Source organism: Sus scrofa, chromosome X (genome assembly GCF_000003025.6).
Source record: "Sus scrofa isolate TJ Tabasco breed Duroc chromosome X, Sscrofa11.1, whole genome shotgun sequence".
NCBI lineage: Eukaryota > Metazoa > Chordata > Mammalia > Artiodactyla > Suidae > Sus > Sus scrofa.
In genome coordinates, this window is record NC_010461.5 from 61,201,592 (window position 1) to 61,220,059 (window position 18,468).

At 38.9% G+C, this 18,468-nt stretch overlaps 1 non-coding gene across 1 annotated transcript; it reads right to left on the reverse strand.

Annotated features, from left to right (window-relative positions):
• On the reverse strand, positions 12,251–12,344 carry MIR325 (microRNA 325). Its single transcript, NR_038499.1, has one exon. It is a non-coding gene; the product is annotated as a microRNA 325 (primary transcript).

Here is an 18,468-nt window from a genome sequence, read left to right on the forward strand (position 1 = left end):
GAGGCCACCATCACCCTCATTCCAAAACCAGACAGAGATACCACCAAAAAAGAAAACTATCGCCCAATATCATTGATGAATATAGATGCAAAAATTCTCAACAAAATCTTAGCCAACCGAATCCAACAACATACCCAAAAAATTATACACCATGACCAGGTTGGGTTCATCCCAGGTTCACAAGGATGGTTCAACATATGCAAATCAATCAGCATCATACACCACATTAACAAAAAAAAAAAGTCAAAAATCATATGATCATCTCAATAGACGCAGAAAAAGCATTTGACAAAGTCCAACATCCATTCATGATCAAGACCCTCGCCAAAGTGGGTATAGAGGGAACATTCCTGAATATAATCAAAGCCATTTATGATAAACCCACAGCAAATATAATCCTCAATGGGGAAAAACTGAAAGCCTTCTTCTCACTCAAATCTGGAACAAGACAGGGATGCCCACTCTCACCACTGCTCTTCAACATCGTTTTGGAAGTCTTAGCCACAGCAATTAGACAAACAAAAGAAATAAAAGGCATCCATATAGGAAGAGAAGAGATCAAACTGTCACTGTATGCAGATGATATGATACTATACCTAGAAAACCCTAAGGACTCAACCCCAAAACTCCTTGAACTGATTAATCAATTCAGCAAAGTGGCAGGATATAAGATTAACATTCAGAAGTCAGTTGCGTTTCTGTATACCAGCAATGAAACATTAGAAAAGGAATACAAAAAAATGATACCTTTTAAAATTGTACCTCACAAAATCAAATACCTCAGAATACACCTGACCAAAGAGGTAAAGGACCTATATGCCGAGAACTATAAAACTTTAATCAAAGAAATCAAAGAAGATGTAAAGAAATGGAAAGATATTCCATGTTCCTGGATTGGAAAAATCAATATTGTGAAAATGGCCATCCTACCCAAAGCCATCTACAGATTCAATGCAATCCCTATCAAATTACCCAGGACATTGTTCACAGAACTAGAACAAACAATCCAAACATTTAGATGGAACCACAAAAGACCCAGAATCGCCAAAGCAATCCTGAGAAACAAAAACCAAGCAGGAGGCATCACTCTCCCAGACTTCAAGAAATACTACAAAGCCACAGTCATCAAAACAGTGTGGTACTGGTATCAAAACAGACAGACAGACCAATGGAACAGAATAGAGAATCCGGAAATAAACCCTGACAGCTATGGTCAATTAATCTTTGACAAGGGAGGTAAGAACATAAAATGGGAAAAGGAAAGTCTATTCAGCAAGCATTGCTGGGAAACCTGGACAGTAACATGCAAAGCAATGAAACTAGAACACACCCTCACACCATGCACAAAAAGAAACTCCAAATGGCTGAAAGACTTAAATATACGACAGGACACCTTCAAACTCCTAGAAGAAAACATAGGCAAAACACTCTCTGACATCAACATCATGAATATCTTCTCAGGTCAGTCTCCCAAAGCAATAGAAATTAGAGCAAAAATAAACCCATGGGACCTCATCAAACTGAAAAGCTTTTGCACAGCAAAGGAAACCCAAAAGAAAACAAAAAGACAACTTACAGAATGGGAGAAAACAGTTTCAAATGATGCAACTGACAAGGGCCTAATCTCTAGAATATACAAGCAACTTATACAACCCAACAGCAAAAAAACCAATCAATCAATGGAAAAATGGGCAAAAGACCTGAATAGACATTTCTCCAAAGAAGATATACAGATGGCCAACAAACACATGAAAAAATGCTCAACATCGCTGATTATAAGAGAAATGCAAATCAAAACTACCATGAGATACCACCTCACACCAGTCAGAATGGCCATCATTAAGAAATCCACAAATAACAAGTGCTGGAGGGGCTGTGGAGAAAAGGGAACCCTCCTGCACTGCTGGTGGGAATGTAAACTGGTACAGCCACTATGGAGAACAGTTTCGAGATACCTTAGAAACCTATACATAGAACTTCCATATGACCCTGCAATCCCACTCTTGGGCATCTATCCGGACAAAGCTCTACTTAAAAGAAACACATGCACCCACATGTTCATTGCAGCCCTATTCACAATAGCCAGGACATGGAAACAATCCAAATGTCCATCGATAGATGATTGGATTCGGAAGAGGTGGTATATATACACAATGGAATACTACTCAGCCATAAAAAAGGATGACATCATGCCATTTGCAGCAACATGGATGGAACTAGAGAATCTCATCCTGAGTGAAATGAGCCAGAAAGACAAAGACAAATACCATATGATATCACTTATAACTGGAATCTAATATCCAGCACAAATGACCATCTCCTCAGAAAAGAAAATCATGGACTTGGAGAAGAGACTTGTGGTTGCCTGATGGGAGGGGGAGGGAGTGGGAGGGATCGGGAGCTTGGGCTTATCAGACACAACCTAGAATAGATTTATAAGGAGATCCTGCTGAATAGCATTGAGAACTATGTCTAGATACTCATGTTGCAACAGAAGAAAGGGTGGGGGAAAAAACTGTAACTGCAATATATACATCTAAGGATGACCTGACCCCCTTGCTGTACAGTGGGAAAATAATAAAAAAAAAAAAAAGAATACAGTGGCTTTGAGGAGATGGGATTAAGATGGTGGAATAGAAGGACTGGAGCTCAACTTCTCTCCTAAAAACAACAAAACTCACAACTAAAGACTGAGCACTCTTCACTCAAATGGACCAGAAACCTTAAAAAAGATACCCTACACCAGAAGAAAAAGAGGAGGCCACATCAAGAGGTAGGAGGGGCGATTTCACAATATAAACAACCCCATACCTCCTGGGTGGGAAACCCCATAGAAAGAAAACTAACTGGTTCACAGAGACTCACCTACAGGAGTGAGAGTTCTGAGCCACACATCAAACTCTCAAGTGTGGGGATCTGGCATGGGGAGAAAGAGCCCCTGAGCATCTGGCATTGTAGGCCAGTGGGGATTATGCGCAGGAGCTCCATGGGACTGGGGGAAACGGAGACCCCATTCGTAAAAGGCGCACACAGACATTCACGTGCACTGGGTCCCAGGACACAGCAAAGTCTCCATGGGAATCTAGGGGAAACCTGACTACAGTTCTTGGAGGATATCCTGTGAAAACAGGGATGAACGTGGCTTCTTGTGAGGGAAGGATATTGAAAGCAAAGCTCTTGGGAATATTCAGCAGCAGTGCCTTTCTCTGGAGGTGGCCATTTTGGGAAAATCTGGCCCCACCCTTCAATCATCACTGAGAAGCCCCAGGGAAAACAACAACCCAGGTGGGATCACAGCTCTACCCATCAATAAACAGGCTACCTAAAGAACCCTCAGGCACACAGCTGCCTCTAATCTCATCCAGAGACTAAGCCCCACCCACCAGAGGGATTAAAATCAGCACCACCTACCAGGGGGCAGGCATCAGCCCCTCCCATCAGGAAGCCTACAGAAAGCCCCCATAGTGACTTCAGCGATGGTGGGCAGACATCAGAAGCAAGAGAGGCTACAACTCTATTATCTGTAAGAAGGTCACCACACCAAAAACCTATCAAAATGAAAAGACAGAGAACTATAACTTAGATGAGGGAGAAAGGAAAAAACCCAGAAAATCAGCTAAGTGAGGAGGAGATTCTCAGCCTCCAGGAAAAAGACTTCAGACTATTGATGCTGAAGAGGATGCAAGACATTGGAAATAAACTGGAGGCAAAGATGGATAATTTACAGGAAACACTGAGCAAAGATATACAAGATATAAAACTTAAACAAGAACAGATGCAAAACACAATAACTGAAATAAAAAATTCACTAGAAGCAGCTAGCAGCAGAATACATGAGGCAGAAGAACGAATAAGCGAGGTGGAGGACAGATTAGAAGAAATTACGGATGCAGAAGAGAAAAGAGAAAAAAGATTGAAAACAAATGAAGAGAGTCTCAGAGAACTCTGGGACAATGCGAAACACACCAACATCTGTGTTATAGGGGTGCCAGAAGGAGAAGAGAGAGAGGAGACAGAAAAAATATTCCAAGAGATAATAGCCGAAAACTTCCCTAACAAGGGAAAGGCACCACTCACTCAAATCCAGCAAGCACAACGAGTACCACATAAAATAAACCCAAGGAGGAACACCCAGAGACACATATTAATCAAACTGACCAAAATTAAAGACAAAGAGAAAATCTTGAAAGCAGCTAGGGAAAAGAAACAAGTGACATACAAGGGAACCCCAATAAGGTTATCGGCAGATTTTTCAACAGAAACTCTGTGGGCCAGAAGGGAGTGGCATGATATACTTAACATGATGAAAGGAAAAAACCTCCAAACAAGATTACGTTACTCAGCAAGGCTCTCATTCAGATTTGAAGGAGAAATCAAAACCTTCTCAGATAAGCAAAAGTTGAGAGAATTCCGCAACACTAAACCAGCCTTACAACAAACACTAAAGGAACTTCTCTAGGCAGAGAAGAACAAGAGAAGAAGGAAAGAAAAAAGAGCAGCAAAAACAAATCCAAAGCAATTCATAAAATGGAAACAAGAACATACATATCAATAATTACCTTAAATCTTAATGGACTAAACACCCCAACCAAAAGACATAGACTGGCTCAATGGATACAAAAACAAGAGCCATATATATATATGCTGTCTTCAAGAGACCCACTTCACGTCTAGGGACACATGCAAATTGAAAGTGAGAGGATGGAAGAAAATATTTCATGCAAGCGGGGATCAAAAGAAAGCTGGAGTAGCAATACTCATATCAGACAAAATAGACTTTAAAATGAAGAATATTTTGAGGGACAAAGAAGGACATTACATAATGATCAAAGGATCAATTCAAGAAGAAGATATAACAATTTTAAATATCTATGCACCCAACACAGGTTCACCACAATATATAAGGCAACTGCTAACAACCTTAAAAGGAGAAATCAACAATAACATAATCATAGTGGGGGACTTTAACACCCCACTTACAGAAATAGACATATCAACCAGACAGAAAATCAATAAGGAAACACAGGTCCTGAATGATGCATTAAACCTGATGGACTTAATAGATATTTACAGGACATTCCATCCAAAAGCAACAGAATACACATTCTTCTCAAGTGCACATGGAACATTCTCTAAGATTGATCACATCCTGGGCTACAAGTCCAACCTTGGTAACATTAAGAAAATTGAAATCATATCAAGCATCTTTTCCGACCACAACGCTATACAACTGGAAGTCAACAAAAAGAAAAAACTTGCAAAAAACACAAACAAGTGGAGATGAAACAACATGCTACTAAACAACCAATGGATCACTGAAGAAATCAAAGAGGACATTAAAAAATACCTAGAAGCAAATGACAACGAAGATACAACCCTCCAAAACCTATGGGATGCAGCAAAAGCCGTTCTAAGAGGAAAGTTTATAGCAATACAAGCCCACCTCAGGAAACAAGAAAAAGCTCAAATAAACAGGCTAACTTTACATCTAAAGCAGCTCGAGAGAGAAGAACAGACAAGACCTAAAGTTAGTAGAAGGAAAGAAATCATAAAGAGCAGAGCAGAAATCAGTGAAATAGAAATGAAGAAAACCATAGAAAAGATCAATGAAATGAAAAGCTGGTTCTTTGAAATGATCAACAAAATTGATAAACCCCTAGCCAGACTTCTCAAGCAAAAAAGAGAGAAAACTCAAATCAATAAAATTAAAAATGAAAAAGGAAAAGTTACAACGGACATCACAGAAATACAAAGGATCACAAGAGACTACTATATGCAACTATATGCCAATAAAACGGAAAACCTAGAGGAAATGGACACATTCTTAGAAAAGTACAATCTTCCAAGACTAAACCAAGATGAAATAGAAAAGATGAATGGACCCATCACAAGAACCGAAATTGGAACTGTGATTAAAAAACTCCCAACAAACAAAAGTCCAGGACCAGATGGCTTCACAGGCGAATCCTATCGAACATTTAGAGAAGAGCTAACACCTCTCCTTCTGAAACTATTTCAAAGAACTGCAGTGGAAGCAATACTCCCAAACTCACTCTATGAGGCCACCATCACCCTGATACCAAAAGCAGACAAAGATACCACCAAAAAAGAAAACTACAGGCCAATTTCACTGATGAACATCGAAGCAAAAATCCTCAACAAAATACTAGCAAATTGAATCCAACAATACCTTAGAGGATTGTACCTCATGATCAAGTGGGATTTATCCCACGGATGCAAGGTTTCTTCAATATCTGCAAATCCATCACTGTGATACACCACATTAACAAACTGAAGAATAAAATCCATATGATCCTCTGAATAGATGCGGAAAGAGCCTTTGACAAAATCTAACACCCATTTCTGGTAAAAACCCTTCAGAAAGTGGGCATAACAGGAACCTACCCCAACATCATAAAGGCCATATATGACAAACACACAGCGAACATCATTCTCAATGATGAAAAGCTGAAAGAATCCCGCTGAGATCAGGAACAAGACAAGTATGCCTGCTCTTGCCACTACTATTCAACATAGTTCCGGAAGTCCTAGCCACAGCAATCAGAGAAGTAGAAGAAATAAAAGGAATCCAAATGGGAAAGGAAGACGTAAAACTATCCCTATTTGCAGATGACATCATAGTATACCTAGAGAATCCTAAAGACTCTACCAGAAAGCTGTTAGAGCTCATCCATGAATTTGGCAAAGTCACAGGATACAAAATTAATACACAGAAATCAATGGCATTTCTATACACTAACAATGAAATATCAGAAAGAGAAATTAGGGAAGCAATCCCATTTACCATCACATCCAAAAGAATAAAATAGCTAGGAGTAAACCTACCTAAAGAGACAAAAGACTTCTACTCTGAAAACTATAAGACACTGATGAAAGAAATCAAAGATGACACAAATAGGTGGAAAGATATACCATGCTCATGGATTGGAAGAGTTAACATTATCAAAATGACTATACTACCTAAGGCAATATACAGATTCACTGCAATCCCTATTAAATTACTAGGGACATTTTTCACAGAACTCAAACAAAATATTTTAAAATTTCTTTGGAAGCACAAAAGACCCAGAAGAGCCAAAGATATCTTGAAAAAGAAAAGTAGAGCTTGATGAATCATCATCCCTGACTTCAGACTATACAACAAAGCAACAATCATCAAAACCATATGGTACTGGCACAAAGACAGAAAGATGGATCAGTGGAACAGGATAGAAATCCCAGAATTCAACCCACGCACCTACTCCCAACTAATCTATGACAAAAGAGGCAAGAATATACAATGGAGAAAAGACAGCCCCTTCAATAAGTGGTGCTGAGAAAACTGGACAGCCACATGGAAAAGAATGACATTAGAACACTCCCTAACACCATACACAAAAGTAAACTCCAAATGGATTAAAGACCTAGATATAAGACCAGACACTATAAAACTCTTAGAGGAAAACATAGGCCAAACACTCTCTGACATAAATGACAGCAACATCTTCTCAGATCCACCTATCAAAGTATTGACAATAAAAACAAAAATAAACAAATGGGATCTAATCAAACTTCAAAGTTTCTGCACAGCAAAGGAAACCCTAAACAACACAAAAAGACAACCCACAGAATGGGAGAAAATCTTTGCAAGCGAATCGACTGACAAGGGATTCATCTCCAAAATTTATAAACACCTTCTGCAGCTCCATACCAAAAAAACAAACAAGCCTATCAAAAAATGGGCAGAAGATCTAAACAGACAGTTCTCCAAAGAAGACATACAGATGGCCAAGAAACACATGAAAAGATGTTCAACATCACTCATCATTAGAGAGATGCAAATCAAAACCACTCTGAGGTACACCTTATACCAGCCAGAATGGCCATCATCCAAAAGTCTACAAACAAAAAGTGCTGGAGAGGGTGTGGAGAGAAAGAACCCTATTCCACTGTTGGTGGGATTGTAAATTGGTGCAACCACTATGGAAAGCAGTATGGAGATGCCTCAGAAAACTAAATATAGAACTCCCATTTGGCCCATCTATCCCACTCCTGGGCATCTATCCAGAGAAAACCATGACTCGCAAAGACACATGTACTCTGATGTTCATTACAGCACTATTTGCAATGGCCAAGACATGGAAACAACCTAAATGTCCATCGATAGAGGAGTGGATCAAGAAGAAGTGGTACATATACACAATGGAATATTACTCAGCCATTAAAAAGAATGAAATTTTGGCATTTTTAGCAACATGGATGGACCTAGAAATTATCATGCTAAGTGAAGTCAGCCATACAATGAGACACCAACATCAAATGCTTTCACTGACATGTGGAATCTGAAAAAAGAACAGACTGAACTTCTTTGCAGAACAGATGCTAACTCACAGACATTGAAAAATTTATGGTCTCTGGAGGAGACAGTGTGGGGGGTGGAGGGATGTGCTTGGACTGTGGGATGGAAATCCTGTGAAATCAGATTGTTATGATCATTATACAACTGCAGATGTGATAAATTCATTTGAGTAATAAAAAAAGAACACAGTCGCTTTAATGGCCCATGTGTTGGCTGTAATCTACATAGTGACCAATCTGAGCAAGTTGACTCTGGGAGGTAAACTCAAAGGGCAAGTGTAATATCGGGATGTTGGAAGGGGGGATATCAAGAGAAGCTCTACAAGAATGATGAAAGTTCTGTTTTGTTGGTCCTTTCCTTTACCTACAGTGGGGAGGAAAATCCGGTAAATGGATGTGAGGGCCTTCACCCAAACATCAGCCTCTATAGGACCACATATTTCACTATTAACAGTACAATCCATTTCTTTGGTTTAAGCAATGTGAATTTCCTGAGCTGCCCCTGGGAGAAGAAGTACATTCAATCTCTGATACCATAAATGCTAAGGAAGTTAGATAAAGACACATGGACATAGAGAACAGACTTGTGGTTGCCAGGGGGAGGGGGAGGAAGTGGGATAGATGGGGATTTTGGTGTGGGTAGATGCAAACTATTACATTTAGAATGGATAAGCAATGAGGTTCTACTGTAAAACACAAGGAACTATATCCAATTTCTTGGGATATGTCATGATGGAAGATAGCATGAGAAAAAGAATATATATATGACTGTGTCACCATGCTGTACAGCAGAAATTTAAACAACTCTGTAAATAAACTATACTCTAATAAAAATAAAATAAAATTTTTAAAAATCCTAAGGAAGGTATAGAAGGAGGGCCAAGAGGAAAGGTTGCTCTTTGGTATGTTAAATACTTGCTTCAAGTGAACCAAAGACTTTTAAAGCAGGATGTGACCTTAAAGATCTTTTAATTCGTCCTGAAACTTAACTATAATAAGCAGTCCCTCAATAATTAGAAATGATGGTGGGGAATTGGACTGAGAAGAGAGAGATTCTGGGCTGTATAGGAGAGTTAAACCAGGAAGTTTTTCATTTTGGGGGGACCTGTTATATGACCTTGAAGGGAAGAGATAAGATGGCACTGAGAAAAATGAAAGGACACATTTCCATTAAAATAAAGGGACACTAGGCCACTATATGGGGCAAGAGTGTGTTGAAGTCTAATATTTTTAAAGAATTTGCTATGAGTTAAATAGATTCAGAAAATTCTCTTGAATGACCAGACATCTACATGAAATTTTCTTTAGTTTAGGCCCCTCAGGCTAATCAAAATAGAATGTTTCTCTCAAATCAAACACCCACCAGACCTTAGACCAAGTTACAACCCCCATTCAAATAAAGGTATATGTAGAAATGGTGACAAGTGTTACATTTTACTCTCTTCATAATATAAAATAGCGAATGTATACTTTGAGGTTTGTTATGAATCTACTTAGAATGTTATAGGATACAATAAGCCCTCCGAGGGAAAAAACGGCAAAAATCACAGCAGCAAGCTCCTCACCTGCTGTTTCCTTCCCCTATGCTAAGCCCTGTCATATGCATAGTACCGTTACAGTATTATTTAGGGGAAAATGAAAAGACGTAGAAATGGAGTATTTGGAAAGTTATTCTCTTTTACAATCTGTTTGAGTTTTTTGTTTATATTTGTACTTTTTCCCAGTTTTGAAAAGGCAATCCATGCCCATGATAAATAAGCACAGTTAAACTCACTAGAGGAAAACATTTAAAAGTTCTTATGTTATCTCCCAGGGGTAATCTATATATTCACAAGCATATATATCTAATTATATACAATAATATAATATATAAGCATATATATATACACACACATACATATAATTTTTGGATGTTTTAAAAAGCTCTGAGAAGGCTTCTGTCAAGTTTGCTTCAGAGCAACACATGATTCCCACAGCATGGTCTAAACCATGTGCCCAAAACAATCCCCAAAGATTCAGACAGGTAACAGTCTCTACCTCAATACATACCCAGAACCCAAGCTACCACAATAGGGGTACAGTGACAAGCAAGGATAAATAAGAATAAATCCTGAGAAAACAATGTGTAGTTCCCTTAGGAAAATGGGACTATTAGTACCTACCTCATGGGATTATTGTAAGTACTGAAGAAATTAGTATGCATAAACCATTTAAAACAGTGACTGGCATAGAGTAAGTGCTATATAAGTGTTAGCTGCTATCATTACCATTTTTATTGTTGTTGGTTACTATTGTTCCTGAAAGAGGACAGCCTGGGGCTCTTGAACATATTTCCTATTTTTCTAGGTTTTCCTCACATGTACCTCCAAAATGGGGGGTTGCTACCTATTACTACTACACTTCCTCTGGGATACCTCCCCCACAAGTATCTAAACTGTAGAGCCAATTTGTAAACAAAGTCATACCTCAAAAAGTCTCCTGGACAAAAGGAAAACAGCCTCACTGCCTAACATTCCTCTCAAAGCATCAATGAGATAAACTGTTTCATGTGTATTACTCACTGCTGTTTTTACAAAGCTCATGGAAATGCATGGACAGACCGGCAGCTCACCACACTTTCTGGGGAATTACTCAGCCTAGAACATATTGTTTCCATCTCCTTTGTGTGATTCAGTTTCTCCTATTCCCTACACCCCTCATTGCTTCTGAGGAGCTGCATGTTACTGGCTAGCCACAGACATTGTACTGCCTTACCCACTAGCTAAGCCTTTATGAAGCTGGTGCTACTGGAACAGGCTGGACTCCACACTCACAGGTCAAACATTCTCTGCAGCCTGAGTCTGCTATCCCATTACATTAGAAGCCCTTTGAGGAGTTGAAGCTAAGCTCATAAGATACCCAGCAACTTTTCTCTCACTTACCTCTGTCTGAAAGGGTAGGTAAATGACAGTTGAGATATTAAGTTTCTCCCACCAGTGAATCTCATCACTGGCATCTGCCTACTTCCTGGTTTGTCACAAACATAAATTGAATTTTTGGCTTCTGATGTAAGTCTTTGTGCCATTATGGAGGGACTTTAACATCCAGGAAGATAAACCATAGAGCACTACTTTCTTGGCTCAACTCCAGACACTTACCCTGCAGCCACATCCAGGATCTTTTCATCACTCATTTTGGCTCCACTTCTAATACCTTATATTTTCACATATCCAACTCTCTGGCTAATTTTTTTCCCATTTAAGGGCTTTTACTTCATCATTCTTCCTACTACTATTTTTTGATCTCCTTTTTTCCTCCCAATTTATCAGTCTCCTCCAGCCTAATTTTCTTTCTTGATTGGCCTGGGCTCTATAATCCATTATTTCAACTACTATCTTTTCCATATTCTTAACTCACCACATTCTGACCTGGTACCACATGAAAATTCACGGTCTTCTGTTCAGGAAGAGCTCAATGCTATACAACAAAATTTCTAAGGATTCCCAGCCAGCTTTCTCTCCCATCTCTTTCTATTCCCTCAGAAATATCTTCCCATTAACCTCTACTCTTACTTATGAATCTTCACCCCTTCCCTCTGATGGTTCTTTCTCCTCTGCACAACAGTATGTTCAGACCTCTCATGGTTTAAGAAACAGTTCCTGCCCCTCTCTATTTTCTGTCCTCTCTTTCCTTCTCTTCTAACCAAGCTTCTTGAAAGAACAGTCTACATTCACTGCCTTCACTTTCCCCTCTCATCCTCACCCCTCGACACACTATAATCTAGTTCTGTTACAGGGGTAAGTTTCTTTCCATCCTTGTTTGTACCTCTGCCATGAAACATATCACCTATTATACCATCACTAAACATGAGCACCTCGAAAAGTAGGACCTTGTCTATCTTATCTGTGTGGTCCCAGAACCTAGCACAGTGCTTGATTGATAGGAGGTGCTCAATAAACGAATTATGTCACAAACACTTACTGAACACCTACTAGGAACCAAGCACTGTAGCGGCTCTGCTAGAATCCACAACACTTGGAACCCTGTAATCTATCACCAAAATTATATTCAAACATACTTATTCTCAAAGAAATGTTCTCTCCTTCATGACTGTCAGGTCAATACATTTAATTAAGCCACAAAACCCTTGCCCTGTTCTGTGCCTTACTCATAGCAATTCTTTAGCCTTTGATGAATGAATGCCTGATAGATCTGAGCAGATGCAAGAGCTACTATTGTAAATGGGCCCAGAGGGGTCTGTTCTGGCAGCTGGTTCCTTACAGAAGGCTTTTGGGGTTTTTAAAAGCTATTTATAAACAGTTCGTTCTCTATAAACATATTCATTTGCAACTTCATCTCGAATATTACTGACAGTTTTGGTAAGCTACTAGTCTGTTTACAACCACTCCTGTTCCTTTACCTTTACTTCTCTCCCTTCTCTGCAGATTTCTTCACCTTTACCTATAAATATCTTTGTGGACAGCCTCTCCTGTCCACAAATAAAGACATATCTAAATTAGAAACCCTCTATTGACCCAAAGGTCCCATTTCACCTAATACCCTTCCTTTTTCCACTAATAGATTGCAAGAATAGTCTACACTTGCTAGCTCAATTTCCTTTTTCCCACTAGCTCTGACATCAAATGGTCAGAAAGTATAAGATATAGGTTAAGTTGGTGAGGGAAAAGCTTCATGGACAAGTAAGGACATAGGACACCAGGGAACAAAGCCATGAGATTAAAGTACAGGAGATGTAAATATTTGGGGGGCGGTATGAAGTTTTTCTAATTTTTTTAGTCTGTTTTGTAAGTCTCTTTTAAGCAAGTAACACATGTCATGATACACAGTTCAAAAGGTACAAAGGGCACAGTGTGAAAAGCAAGGGTTCTTTTCAGTCCTACTCAGTTCCCCTCTCTGGAGGCGATCACTGTTAAAAAGTTTCTTATGTATCATTCCAGAGATAGTCTATGCACTTACAGATATTTACATAGATGGAGTCTCTAAATATAATAGTAGAAAATAACAGGAAGTACCATGAGAAGGATGAACTGACAAGCACAGGAGGAGGTATTGAAGAGCTAAGGGATATCATTTTCCCTTCAATATACTTTTCTTCGCACCTCCACTAATACCCTTTTCACCCCTCCAAGTTGCTGAAGCTCAAAGCTTCTAAACATCTCCCATTGGTACAGTGGTCTGCAATTTACAGAGCATTGCCACAGCCCTTATTTCATCTTACTTTGTTATAACTCTGTGAAGTAAGCAGAGTCCCAGTGATTAGCTGTACAGTAAAGTTAAACTGATTCATAATCCCTCCACCCTTGCTATTGCTACATCCATTTTATTTCCAAAATGTAAATTACATATATCCACTCATCACCACCTCCACTATCCCACCCTCATTTGGGCTCTCGTTACATGTCTTCTGTAAAACTGGAATAATTGCCTACTTTATGCAGTTGTTAAGTACACTCAGTAAAATTAAATAAGAGCTATAACACCACAACAAATTTCTCAACAAACATTTCTTCCTTTCTCTTTCTTGCCCCCAGATCTCCCTGACCCTTAATCCATTTTCCCCATTACATACTTTACTCATCGAAGTGATGTAGAATTCTTGAATTTTTTTCTGTGTCCACCCTCTATTGATCCCAAGATAAGGGCATCAGAATATGACAACTTACTTGGACTCTGAGGAAAAGCCTAGAACATTCTAGATGCAGTGATACCAAAGGAAATTGTTCTCAGTGCCTCTCAAAGGCATTGCTTTTAGAGTCTAGAATAGCAACTTTGACATTTAAAACCCTAAGATGGTCAAGATGTGCCCTGCATTTTCCACCTAGAAAAACCCTACATATACTTCATTACTCAGTTCAAATGTCGCCTTCTTCTTGAAGCCTTCCAAGATCTTGCCAACATCACTTCTTCACCCAAATTTGAATGAATCTTTCTGTTCTCTGTACTACCAATGGTGGTGGGAGGGAAAGATGGAGAAAGGGAGGTAGTAGAGGGAGAAGAGAGACAGGAAATGAGAGAAAGAGGAGAGGGAAAGGGAAAGGGGAAGGGAGAGGAGGAGAGAGGGAGGGAAAGGAAAGGAGAGAGGGGAAGGGGAGGGATGAGGGCAAGAGAAGAGGAGGGAGCCCAACTTCTGTCTTTCCCTAGTCTAGTCCAGCTCAATGGTTCCCAGTTCCTTGTTCTGACAAAACCTATTGACCCTCCTCCTAAAATATATCCAACTGAATAAGGTTAAAATGATGGTTACCAGGCAGAGGTGATTCCCTCCACCTCTAGTTCCTGGTAGATATTAAAGACACAATACAATAAAATATGCTGTACTCAAATTTATTTTCAGGTTGATTTAGCTTTTGTATATATAACTGTAGTATAATTTAACTTTTATCATATAGTTCATAGTCTACTTTATATCAATTAAATCATGAACATTTTCCCATTCAATTGACTTTTCTTTAAAAATATTTTAGTAGTTTTATAAATCTTCTATCTTAATTCCATCCATAATAAATACATACTTTCCCCTATTCTTAGGCATTTCCATTCATATTTTTACAGACAATATTACACTGAAGGCACATAAGTCCTTATCTGAATGTCTATTTCCCAAAAAACATTCTTAAAAGTTGAATTTCTGAGTCATGACACTCAGATTTTTAGAACTATTGATACATACCCTCAAACTACTTCCTAAAACAACACATCAACTTAATTCACTGAAAATGTACAAGAATGACCACCTCACTGCACTCTCACCAGCACAGATTATCTTTTGTATTTTTCCTAATCTGATAGGCAACAAAATATGATATGCCATCAGTGCTTCAATTTGATTTCCTTGATTATGATAAAATGGAAGAGTTTTTTCAATAATGTTTATATATGTGGTTTGTCTACCCTGTTTTGCAAACTGCATATATATATATATATAGTTCTGCAAGGAGTGAATTAAAAAATCTTGAATCATTGTTCCCAGGGAAATACAAAACTAGGTTCCTGTGAGCCTCTGTCACAATATTTTTGTCAACAAATCAATATATACATTGCTTATGTATGTTTCTGCTTCAAGACACTTTATTTTGATTCATTAACATTGAACATATAGCTGATAGCTCTGGATTACTCTGCCTCCCAATGAAGTGCCCTTCTAAATACATGTCTTCCAGTTCCAAAGTATCTAAGAAGCTTCAAAAAATGGAAAAGCAAGGTAAAAGTCTTACCTTTTCCACTAAAGCCAAATGTTGATATCAAAAAATGAGATGGGGCAGGTGATATCCTAGAGCTACTTCATGGCTGCATTCTGCAGTAAAGCAGGACCAGGCATGTGGCTAGAGGCCAAGTCATTGCCAGGAATGAGAATGGATCAAAAGTAGTTCTCCCCATGTCATAGGACATTATTTCTCAGAATACTGTAAAGGACAACCTTCATCAGAGTTGCCTGAAGTGTTTGTTAAAACAGATTTGGGGGCCTCACTGCAGACCTAATGATCAGAATATTAGTGACTGGGTGCCCAGAATCTGGATTTTTAATAAGCTTTCCAAGTAAATCTTATGCATGCAATGATTTGTGCCTCACTGACACAGACAATCACTATGTCATGATTAGGCGGTCAATAATATGGCTAATCAGTAGTACCTGCTAAAAGACTTAGGAGGTTTAGTCAACAATATACACGATATGAATCATTGGTGAGACATGGGGACTGAAAATGAGCTAATGTGATCCTAGGCCACACAAATAAGAGTATGGTGTCTAGAATGAAGGAGATGACAGTTTTGCTCTTACTCCACATCATACCAGGAGTTCGGGGGTTAGCATTAGAATACCAAACCTCAAGAATAATAAAACCAAAAGAACAATTTGGGGGAGGAAGAGGCTGTAATTCAAGAAAAATACAGAATTATCAAAAATAAACAAGGATAATTCTGATATCTAGGATTGTTAAGCCCAGACAATGGAATAATCTGAATAACATGACTGTCAACTTAAAATGGCTAAAGAACAGGGCAATCACAAATCAAAAACAAACAATACATTCACAAAATCTAAAAAGAGGAGGACACAAGCATAAAAGGAAATCATCCAAACAAAAAAGAAAGGAACAAAGGAAAATATAACATCAACTGGAAAACAAGGTTTAAAATGGAATGGCAGTAAATATATATTTATCAATAATTAGCTTAAATATCAATGGATTGAATGCTCCAATCAAAAGACACAGTGGCAGACTGGATAAAAAAGAAAAGACCCTACAATATGTTGCATACAAGAGACTCACCATAGGGGAAAGAACACATAAAAATTGAAAGAGAGGGGATGGAAAAAGGTATTTCATGCCAATGGACAAGACAGGAAAGCAGTAGTTGCAATACTCATATCAGACACAATAGACTTTAAAATGAAGGCCATAAAGAAAGACAAAGAAGGACACTATCTAATGATAAAAGGATCAATTCAAGAAGAGCATTTTATACTCATCAATATATATGCCCCTAATCTAGGAGCAACCAGATACATACAACAAATACTAACAGACATAAAAGGAGAAATTGATGGGAATACAATAATAGTAAGAGATTTTAACACCCCATTCACATCAACGGACAGATGCTCTAGACAGAAAATCAATAAAGCAACAGAGATCATAAATGACACTATAGAAAAGTTAGACTTAATTGACATTTTCAGGACACTGCATCCAAAAAATATCAAAATATACATTCTTTTCAAGTACACATGGAAAAATCTCAAGGACTGATCACATACTGGGGGACAAAACTAACCTCAACAAATTTAAGAATATAGAAAATATTTCAAGTATCCTCTCTGACCACAATGGCATGAAACTAGAAACCAACCACAGGAAAAGTAATGAGGAAAAAAAACTGACTACATGGAGACTAAACAACATGCTACTAAAAACTAATGGGGGGGGGTCAACAAGGAAATCAAAAGAAAGATTAAAAAATACCTCAGGACAGGAGTTCCCTTCATGGCTCAGTGGTTGATGATCCGACTAGGAAGCATGAGGTTGCAGGTTAGATCCTTGGCCTTGCTCAATGGGTTGAGGATTCGGCGTTGCCCTGAACTGTGGTGTAGGTTACAGACACGGCTCAGATCCCGCATTGCTGTGGCTGTGGTGTAGGCCTGCAGCAACAGCTCCGATTAAACCCCTAGCCTGGGAACCTCCATATGCCACAGGAGCGGCCCTAGAAAAGGCAAAAAGACAAAAAAAAAAAAGAAAGAAAGAAAGAAAAAAAATACCTCAAGACAAATGATAACAAAAACACAACAATTCAAAATATGTAAGATGTTGCAGGGAGTTCCCGTAGTGGTTCAGTGGTTAACAAATCTGACTAGGAACCATGAGGTTGCAGGTTCGATCACTGGCCTTGCTCAGTGGGTTAAGGATCTGGCAGTTGCTGTGAGCTGTGGTGTAGGTTGCAGACGCGGCTCAGATTCCACATTGCTGTGGCTCTGGCATAGGCCAGCAGCTAAGCTCTGATTGGACCCTTAGCCTGGGAACCTCCGTACGACATGGGTGCAGCCCTAGAAAAGACAAAAAAAGAAAAAAATACGTGAGATGTTGCAAAAGCAGTTCTTAGGGGGAAGTTCATACCAATAAAGTCATTCCTCAAAAAAAAGAAGAAATATCTCAAATCAACAACTTATCCTACCACCTAAAAGAATTAGAAAAAGAACAAACAAAACCTAAAATCAGCAGAAGGAAAGAAATCATAAAGATCAGAGAGTAAATCAATAAAATAGAGACTCAAAAACAATAGGAAAAAATCAATAAAACCAACAGCTGTTTCCTTGAAAGGGCAAACGAAATTCACAAAGCTGGAGTTCCCGTCGTGGCGCAGTGGTTAATGAATCCGACTGGGAACTATGAGGTTGCGGTTTCGGTCCCTGCCCTTGCTCAGTGGGTTAACGATCCGGCGTTGCCGTGAGCTGTGGTGTAGGTTGCTCGGATCCCGCGTTGCTGTGGCTCTGGCGCAGGCCGGTGGCTACAGCTCCGATTAGACCCCTAGCCTGGGAACCTCCATATGCCCCAAAGAAATAGCAAAAAGACAAAAAAAAAAAAAAAAGAAAAAAAAAGAAATTCACAAAGCTCT